At 47.6% G+C, this 10,678-nt stretch overlaps 1 pseudogene; it reads right to left on the bottom strand.

Annotated features, from left to right (window-relative positions):
• Positions 1–8,832: 8,832 nt before the first annotated feature.
• LOC138384824 (cyclic nucleotide-gated channel alpha-1 pseudogene) lies at positions 8,833–10,436 on the bottom strand (annotated as a pseudogene).
• Between the last annotated feature and the right edge of the window lie 242 nt (positions 10,437–10,678).

Raw genomic sequence — 10,678 nt, 5'->3', positions numbered from 1 at the left:
TATCTAAACTTGGTAAATCCAGAGTCTTACAAACACATTATTTAAAGATATAGAAGTAACTCCTCAAAGATATTATATAAAACCAGAAATGGTTCAAAGGGGTTGGTTGCCTCTGGAGACCAGACTAGGGGCACAGAGGTGTAGAACTGGGAACCGTTGATACCATTAAATATTAGAAGCTCTTCCATACTGCTCAGTGTTTTGCTTTGTTTTGTTTTTCACCATGTGTCTACATAATTTTAATAAAATATAAAAATAATTCTAAAAAATAATATTGCACTAGACATCTTTGTGCATAAAGAATTGTTGCCATTTGGGGTTATGTTTTCATGATATAGTCTTAGAATTTCTGTATTAAAGATTACCGATACAAATTTTGTTTCCAGAAAGTGCAGGGCTATTGAAGAGTTTAAAGGGAGTGCCATGTAAACCACCAGGCACATAGCAGGCACTCAGTACAGATTCACTAGAAACAAATCAGTCACCCAGTGCTTTGTCCAGATTTCAACCCCTTCCCAACAGCTGCCACAAAGAAGTGCAGCTCTTTTAGTGACATTCCTCTGGGTCCTTTGCTAATACAAACAGTACTGCAGTGAGCAGCCTTGTGCCAACGTCATCCAGGTTTTTGGCAGTGTGTCTTTGGGATAGATTCCTAGAAATGGGTAAATGCATGTGTAATTCTGTGACTATTGCCACCTTCCCCTCCACAGTGTTGTAGCATTTTCCACTTCTCTCAGCAATGTGTGAGCAGGCTTTTCCCTCACAGCCTCACCAAGAGAAATTACTGTCCCACTATGGAATTTATAGTCATCTGGAGGGTGACAAGGAGTCTCTCAGTGTAGTTTGAATTTCCATTTCTCTGATACTTATCATTTCCCTTTGCACTGCCCATTCTAAATTCCCTTCACCCTTCACCAGCACCTCGGCTGGTCTAGCTGCTTGCCAAGGGGGTGACCTGGACCTTTATCCCTGAAAGGTCTGGGCCCTTGGTTGCCCTGCCCTTGGCAGGCCATGGGTGCTGCCATTGTCCATTCAGTGTCATCACGGAGCATGGAAGCACCACGCCGCGTCATAGGGCATCCCCCAAACTCCAGACATCCTCCCTTCTACGCCCGCTCAATGTCTGCAACCATAACTCTTTGAGAAAATCAGCGTCAGCGACGCCCGGCCAGCATCGTACATCCATTTTTGCCTTCTGAACCCCTAGCATGGACACCCAAAAGTGGCCAGGTAGCAGTTGTAGCTTCAGGTCAAGTGGAACCCTACCGTGTGCCCTGATGGAAGAGCTCACCTCTCCCTGGGAACTCGGACTTCTATGCAGCAGAACCTAATGTAGGGATACAAAGCACACCTTTTGTGAGTGGGTCCCAGGAAATGGCGGGAAGAGGAGCCACTCCTCCGTCTACCCTTCGGTTCCTGGGCCTCTGGCTTCCAGCCGATGCAGACAGAGCACCACGCAACAGCCGCTGGTTCAGTGCGTAGTCCATGTCCTCCAGGACGGCGCCTTGACCCTGCAAGGTGTCATCCCCAGGCTGGTGCCTTCTCTAAGCCTTTCAGACTTAGCAAAATTCCAGGCAACATTCTGCAGTAGGACCAGCGGGTGCTATGGGAATGTGCCCACTGTCGTTCCTTCTTCACCACGAAATGAGGCCTTCAGGCTGAGGCAATGCGAGGCAGGGTTCTGTCCCAGGAAGCCAGAAACGCTGTCAGCTCTGCATTGCTGCTGGCAGAGGTGCCGTAGGCCGGGAAGGCAAACCCACATCCAGGGATGGTTGAAGTTGCCATAGGGAAGAATCACTCCCCCTTCCAGGTTAGAAGGGGTCTGCTGTAATCAACCTGTTTGATCTCCGGGGCTGGAGCCACACTGGGGACTCTTGCTGGCCTGTTCCCTAATCAGCAGAGGCGGCAGCCAGCTCTGCCTCGGTGGGTGGGGGGCTGTGCTGTTGGGCCAGTGAGTAGCCTCTGTCTCTGCCACTGTCACCATTCCTGGGTCCATTGCTCAAGCACTAGAGTGGCCAAGGACAGGGGCCAGCTGGCATCCAGCAGAGAAGCCATCCTGTCCACCGGGCTGATGAGCACTTCCTCCGTGAGCACTGACGTGAGGCCCGGCCATGTCCACACTCGGGCCCAGCCCAGGTCCATCCATCCACAGGCCTCTCCCCTCCACACGGTGCCCCTTTCACCACCGCTCAGGAGCAAGTGTATTTCTCTACCGCAGGCCACCCCTCATGCACAAGGTGCTTGCAACCAAATGTGCTGCTTTTTGCCCACTAGGAGGATTTTCCTTCTATACTCCTTTTAGGGCCCCTGCTGCCTGGGGCCATGGTGTGGTGGCAGTGGTGGGGCAGCAGTCCATTCTCAGCTCACACCAACCTACAGGTGAACCAGGCCTGGATGTGTCCTTCCTCCATCGTCTGGTCACAGTCATCTGTGCCTTGCAGACCTCCTCAGGCCCGGGTGTACCGTTTCCCTCATATGATGGATTGCTACTGTGCCTGCCTCGCCTTACTATGACCAGATGGATCCAGCAATACCTAGCTTATGATAGGCAGTGCCTGTCTCATAAGTACTAGGTGTCTGTCCCATGGTCAGTCTCTACTAGGGCCCAGTAGGACATCAGAAGTGCTTTTCAAATGCATAATTCTCTGATGCAGAAGGCCTGTGCCAATCTCCCAATGGGGCCTGCCAGAGACTCCGCCCAGCATCCCTATCTCCATGGATACCTCTAAAACTACAGCTGAGTGGCGGAGCAGCTTGCACTGCAACCTGGTCCTGATGCAGAGCCCTCTCTTCTTCTGAACCCCAGTTGAAATTGTTAGACTTCTGACTACTTGGTAAATGGATTGGGATAGTATTTCAATGTGGTATACACAGCCTCCAAAATCCAAAGAACCCATCAAACGTGTGTCTTGCTTCGAGGTAAGGAGTATAAGGTGAAATCACTCCTTCTTTATCTCAGAACAGATGTCCCAGCATATCTCAGACATGGACCCCCTAAAACCTGCACCTGTATAGCAGGCTCCTGAATCTTTGTAGGGTTTGTCTCCCATCCTTTGACATATATGTGTCTCATTAGGGCGTTCAGGGTAACGTTATATTCCTGTTTACCAGGCCCAATCAGCAATATGTCACTGACACGGTGGACCAGAGTGATGTTCCACAGAAAGTCAAGATGATCGAGGTCTTAGATTACATTGTGACAGAGAGTGGGAGAGTTACATAGTCTAGGGCTTGGCTGTGAATGAGTATTACTACTCTTCCCACAGACATGTGAACTGCTTTTGGTTCTCCTCACTAATGAGGATTGAAAACAACACATTAACAGAGTTAAAGCCAAGTGCCAGAGGCTGCGCTCATCTAGTCCAATAACGATGCTACCTCTGGCATAAGAGCTGCATTCCAGGCCACCACTTGGATCATGTGGCTACTACATCATCCAACTTGATCCAAATGGGTTTTGCAGACACCAATACAGGTGAATTAAATACAGGATATAATGTGGGCCACCACCCTGCATCCTTTATGTCTTTAAGAGTGACACTAACTTCTGAGCCCAAACAATTTCCAACCTGCAGATTCAGGAACTAAATAAATGGTTTTAGTTGTAAGCTACTATGTGGGGCATGATGTCATGCAGCAAAAGCTGCATTGGATGTGCAGGTTGTGAGTACAGAGAAGAGATCTGAACAGGGAATGTAGATTTAGGAGTCATAGACAGTAACCGAAGTCACGGGAGTGGATGAGACTACCTAGGAAAATCGTGTGAAGGAAAAATGTCTGGAAGCTCCCAAACTCGACATTACCAGACTGAGTTCAGTGATTGCTATCTCAGAAGCCGGCCCACTATCGCCCCAGTGCCCAAGCTGGAGACCTGAGCCTTCCCCAGTACACATGTCTTCTGTGGTCTGGCCCTGCCAGCTTCACCTCGCTCCTTCAGCAAAAGGGAACTTCCTGATGCTCCCAGAGTGTGCTGTGCTCTCTTCCCACCACCGTGCCATTGCCTGTGCACCTGTTCTATCTGCAACACCCTCCCCAGCCCATTCTTCATATATCTGACTGCCATTCCAATCTCATATGTCACTACTTCTGGGGAGCCCTCCCTGACTCCCCACCACCAGGAGAAAGGAGCTTCTCCTTCTACATCTTTCCGTGCACAGCCCACAGCACTGAGAGGACGGCTTTGTCTCTGCCAGTCCTCCCCAGCCTCCCCACCAGGCTACGGGGTCCTCACGGACATGGACTGTGCCGTTTAGCTCTGTAGGCATCTGTGTCTACGTATAATCGAGAACTTAGAGTGTCTCCCTGGGAACAGATAAATCTAAGCTGGGTCCTGCTTGCGATGGGAAGGTTTCAGAATGGCCAGTCTGAGTTAATGACAAGTCTGATTATTTTTTCCGCTCTTCCTTCTGTAGAGTGCAAAGCAATCACTGTTGATGAACTAACACTCATTCTGTCATTCTCAAACCGTTTTTCCTTTGTTCCCTTAATTATAGGGGCTGAAAACCTACACAGTCGTTTTCCCAGGCTCTCCTGCAGTTAGTGTGGCCACCTGACAAAGTGTGGCCAATAAGGTGAAGCCGAAGTTCGCTACGGGCTTCTGGGAAAGGTTTGGCTTTTCCTTTTTTTTTTTTTTTTTTTTTAAGACAGAGTGTCGCTTTGTTGCCCTGGCTAGAGTGAGTGCCGTGACGTCAGCCTAGCTCACAGCAACCTCAAACACCTGGGCTCAAGCAATCCTACTGCCTCAGCCTCCCGAGTAGCTGGGACTACAGGCATGTGCCACCATGCCCGGCTAATTTTTTTCTATATATATTTTAGTTGTCCAGATAATTTCTTTCTATTTTTTTAGTAGAGACGGGGTCTCGCTCTTGCTCAGGTCTCGAACTCCTGACCTTGAGCGATCCACCCGCCTCGGCCTCCCAGAGTGCTAGGATTACAGGCGTGAGCCACCGCGCCCGGCCGTGGTTTGGCTTTTCTGATTCAAAGTGCACTTGGGCTGGCCTTCCACTTTCTGGCGTCTTCCTGCCTGGAATACAGATGCAAAGCCTGCAACTCCATGAGCCACCTTGCACCCTGAGGCAACAAGCCAACACACTAAGGGTGGTCTGTCCTGATGGCATCTCAGAATCGCTGCCCAGCCTTGGGCTCCCGCCTCCAGACCCTCCTTATTGGAGGGAATTAAGTCTCCTGACTGCCTGAGCCGCTGCTTGTCAGGTGTTTCATCCTCGAGCAGAAAGCAGTTCTAACTCAGAACACACACACAGCGGCAGGAACCAACTGCCAGGAGAGCGGTCCAAGTCAAGGTCACGCTGGAACCAGTGGTAACGAGAAAGCTATCAATTGTCGGGTAATGGGGGTTTGCTTGTTTCACTTCAGCTCTTGGTGCTGTGGGGGAGACTTGGAAACAAGAGATGTAGCCTCTGTCCTTAAAGTGTTTTACAGCCCAGCGGGAAGCGGTCTGGTGAAAGAACTCCCTGGCAACAGGCCGTTAAGTGCTGGATTTTATAAAGCTCAGAGGAGCTCAGTAAAGGGGAAGTGCCTTAGATGAGGCTTCCTGGAGAACGAGAGGCTTGAAGCCCGGGCTTCGGAAGACAAATAGGATTTGTTGACTTGTCATTAGCCCGTCCCTGTTCTCCGCCTGGAGAGGTCGTGAGCCCAGGGAGGGGACCTGCCTGACCAGCCCCCAGCAGAAGTGCGTTGAATGCTAATGCCCTTCTGAGCCTCCTTACAAGGTGGTGTAGAAAAATGTTTTTCTCCTCTCACAGTCATTTATTCAACAAATAGTTTTGGGGCCTTTACTATAGATGCGGAACTGCTTTAGGTGCTGTGGATGCACCTGTGCCCAGAACACACACAGGTCTCGACCTCAAAGAGCTTCCTTTCTAATGAGGGAAACAGGTGCTAAATGAAAAGCCCTCAAAGCTGGAGGGGAAGGATTAACAAACTCAGGACCGGGCAGCTTCCTTCCCTTCTTTTAGGGCTCTGCCTTCCCAGATGGGTCACATATCCGGGCCCTGTTGTCCAAACGATTCATTAGACAGCCCTGCTTCCTGGAGCACACTGGGAAAAGTGGCCTGGGGGTGCGGGGGGGACATCAGCTGTGGGCACCCTGTGCAGCCTCCATGCGGCAGCCCACGTCTTGTCTCCTCAGCCCGTGAGCCTCTGCCGTTCCTACAGCCCGGCCAGGCTGAGCATCCCTTGCCACCGTCCCCGTGCCCCTTTCCACATCCCAGGGACAGCGTGTGCCAGTGTTTCACTTTATCCTGCCCTCGTCCTTCCTGAAGTGCGGTACCATCTCTGCAACTGATACGCTCCAGCCACACCACTCCTCCATTTCCGAGGTGTGCACTGCTCCCTCCCCGAAAGGGCCCTTCCCTTGCCTCTCCCCATAGCTGAGCTGGTCATGTAGTCAATCATCCCAAACTGGGACACTCTGAAGGGTGAAAGGGGCACTATCAATAATCACCTCACACAACAGGCACACCAGGACATAGGGTCTCCTATCCAGAGCTCGATTCTGATGTCTCATCCTCCAGACAGCCTCTTCGTCTGTGAGAACTCCACTTCCTAAATGGTGTTCTGTGGAGCATCTGGGAGATCTTAATAGGAGCTTGACAAAAACAAAAACAAATTGAAAATCCCACAGTGAAATGATTTTGAGAAACTCTGAGTTAACCCAAGATGAACAGATTTCTTTATGGCAGGACTTCCCCAGATTGATATGTGTTGACAAGAGTACAGCATGTCATGTGTGCCAAACCTATTTGACCAGGCAGTCCTGCGTGCAGACAGCATCTCACAGAAGTAACACACTTTGAGAAATACTGTCCTAGAGAAATGGAATTGTTCCCAGAGTGTATGGTTATCTCCGTCCTGGTGTTCAGTATTAAGATATGAACACCAGGGTGGAGACAGGCTCGTACCAAGCTCTGCCTCTTTCCAGCTGGGAGCCATTTTGTGTCAGGATGCTTTTAGCTGCAAGTAACAGATATCAGTAGGTATTATGGTTTATTACTCTTGTCAACTAATAGGAAATAAAACCAACACGGCGGAGCAGCAAACACAAAAGAAGGCTTTTAAATCAGGGTCTTAGGAATTGCAATTCAGGAGACACAAATTTAGCAAGCAGCTAAATCGCACTCCATCCAGGCAAGGTTGGGCAGGGGCTTATAAAGGTTTACTATAAGTCCACACTAGGGGAAGAATTTGGCACAGTCAATGTTGATGATGGCTTGTTGACAGTTTCTAGGCGATGATTAGCTTAATTTGGCGCCACTGTCTCCCCAGGAGACTTATGATCAGGCCCAGTATAAACAGTTTAAATCAAATGCAGCTGCTTCTTAAGGATGTTGACGACTTGGCCCAGTTGAACGGGTCACATTCCAGTTGGGTGTGTGCGTGACTGGAGTCTAACTCTTCATGCCATCAGGCTCCTTTTAGATACCTCTGACATAACCTTCTCCATTTTGGATTTCTTTTCTCACTCTCATGATGGGAACTCCTGAGCATAGTGTTTCCAGCACAGAATGGTCCTCAAGGACCCAGATGCTGTCCATGTCTTCCCCCTGCCATCCTCAGCCTGTTGCTTCTGTCCTCTCATGGACATGGGGTGGCTACGGCAGCTCCAAGCACAGCACACAGAAACAAAGACATCCAGTCAGGAAAGGCATTTCCTTCCCCATGTGTCTTTACCATTTATTCTTAGTATGAAAAAGGTTTTCCAGATGCCCACCCCCCCCACACACACACACACCTCACTGTAGAAGTCTTCTCCTTAGGTCTCTATGGCTCGCAGGGTGACCGACCATCCCAGTGTGCCCAGGACTGATGGGTTTCCTGGGACGCAGGACTACTAGTGACAAAACCAGGACATTCCCGGGCAAGCCTGGACGAGTCGGTAACTGGATAGGAATTGACCATGTGAATCACGGTATTACCACAGTTGGTTTAGACTAATCAGGGTCTACACCCTGAGGCTAGAAAGGGGGCCAACTTTCCTGCACATGGAATGATGGTGACGCAAACGAAACCTGCTTTCTTACAGTGAGGAAGAGGGGAAGGGCTGTTGGGTATGTACTCAACAGGGCTGCCTTATCTGTAAAAATTCTCTCCTCGTGCTGTTGTTGTGAAGATTAGATGAAATGATATAGGACAGTGCCCTACACAGAGAACCAATAATAGCATCTTTTTATTAAGCACCTACCATGTGCAAAGCACCGTGCCGAAAGCATTACATGTGTTATGTCACTACATCCACACAACACCCTTGGGAACAGCGATGTAAATCCCTGAGAGATAAAGAGGTTAAGTGATTTCCCCAAGGTCACACGGGTGGTACACAGCAGAGCCAGTCTCAGAATGAAGTCTAACACCGTGATGTCCCTCTGTTTTTTAATAATTAATTTTACTTTTCTGCATTCTAATTCTTTTAAATACATTATCCCAAACATTATATATAGCGTCATTCCCAGTTCTTCTGCCTACATTTTATTCCTTGACAACGCAAATTGCCTGAAAGTGAGGGATACTTGTTCACTTTTATAAAGATTATTACATAAGAGGAGCATGTGTGAAAAAAATCAGAAGACACAGATACTGACAAGTTAATCAGTTTAAATCTTTGCACATTATCCTTTGTAAAACATCACAAGACACGATGGTTCTTTAGTCGTAGTGGCTCCCGTGTGAGTGTGTGGGCCTTGTGCCCTGAGCCAAAGCACATTCTCCTTTTGGAAAAATTCTCCAGCTGAGTTTTCTTCTTCTTCCAAATTACAATTGCCCTTAGTCACATGATCAAAAGGATCATGTGACGTGTCCTTGTTAATGACCAGCTTTTCAGTCCTGTGTAGAGATTTTTGGCCCACTTTCCATTCCCTCAATAGCTGAGCATCTGTGTCTATAAGCATCAGAAATTTCTCAACCTTGGTTAATCTTTGCTTCGGTTTCTGCTGCCACTGACTCAGAGCCAGGATCCAGGCAAATCACATTTGCAGGAGGTCTACTGACCCCTTCATTCAGATGACCTGCTCTTCGGAGTCTCTAGCTCACTTCTGACATTTGCAATATTTACATCCAGTAAACTTCTTTCATCAAGATTTGCTTCCCTTTCTCCTCCAGCAGAGCTTCCATGAGGTCATCTTTTGAGAGACAGAGCAAGTCTGAGTAGCCAATACTTTTAATATTTCCCACTCTTCCATTGCAGTTTTGCTGCCTTTAACATCACACATGCTGATCTCACTGAAGTAGCTGCTGTCACTCAGTATCACAAACTGAGTGATCCGTCATGTGCCACCATGGTGAGTTTGTCTCCCTACATTCCTCATCCAACATCCCCTTTCTCGCAAACATAATCTCCAGGACTGTAGATTTGGGATCCAACTCCACCAACGGACTAGCTTCATAGTCAGCAAAATATGCATTTTTTAAATGCTTCCAAGTGACCATGGACAGCAATTTCTGATTAGTTTATCAGCTAGATACTTCCAGACTTCTTTCTTATCAACTGGTTTTTGTTGATCCATAAGTAGTCAAACCATTCAATAACCTTCTTTTTCATAGTCTTTGCTTATATTTTGAAAATGCCTATATTGCTAAGCAAATGCTATATTGTTTGATAGCATCAATTCTTGCTTAAAATTCTGCTCTGGCTGCATTCATGTTGGAAGTTGTAGAACCTATGTTACCAACGATGGCAGGAAAAAATTAACATCCTGATTAAAAAATCAACCACACAAAGACATACTCAGAGTCCCTCCCAAGAGGTGGTGTTTCACTAGTGGTAGTCAAAGTCAGTATAGACCAGAAAAGGCTATATACATATCTTCTAGAGAAATGGCCGAATTCAGGATTATTAACATTAGGATAGACCCAGGTATCACTTCCAAATCCAATAGCTTTGGAAATAGAGTAGTCCACAAATGAATTTCAGTGGGGAATGATGATGATATATATAAGAAGGTCGGAAACCTCCAAGGTGCCTGAGTAGTTAGTCCTCATTTCTGTTCTCTGGAAGAACTCAGACATCTGAGAGATCCTTAACAGTCTGTTTGATCTGATTTCTGGAGAGTTACATCCTAGCTTAAAATATGGCAGATCATTTGGTACCACTGACAGAACAAGTTTAAATCGTAAGTTTGATTTATATTTTTCTATGAGTTTAAGCTTTTCCTTCACCAGCAGTCCTTGTTCTAAGTAACCTGCACTGTTTGTAAAAATATACCAAATATGCACATATTTCATACAGATATACCGAAAAGATAGACCACATCTGATAAGCAATCAAAAATGAGCCAATATTCTGGGTAATCAGACCAAAGTTCATCAAAACTCGTTCTTGCAGTAACGATAATCCAGTTGCACATTAACAGGCAAGGTGATGCAAAGCAGTTGTAATACGTGTTTCCTCAGGGATCAATAACCATGACTTCTTTCTTCCCCATTTACTGCTTTAGGGATACAATTCGAGAACAGCCAAATGGAAGAGATGCACAGGGTGCGGTATGTGGGAAGGGGAGTGCCACTTCCTGGCACCTTGCTGTGTCCACCAACCCTGAAGACCAGCCATGGTTCCCTCTTAATCCCTCTACCCCACTGCCTCCCACATGTGTGCATCAAATGTCAATTTCTTTCCCTTTCCCCTCCAGCAGCTGGCGCAGGCTGCAGCATATAGCAAGCATTCATT

Source organism: Eulemur rufifrons, chromosome 6 (assembly GCF_041146395.1).
Source record: "Eulemur rufifrons isolate Redbay chromosome 6, OSU_ERuf_1, whole genome shotgun sequence".
NCBI classification, from domain to species: domain Eukaryota; kingdom Metazoa; phylum Chordata; class Mammalia; order Primates; family Lemuridae; genus Eulemur; species Eulemur rufifrons.
The sequence above is the reverse complement of the archived record's forward strand: the minus strand, read 5'-3'. Positions and strand labels throughout refer to the sequence as shown.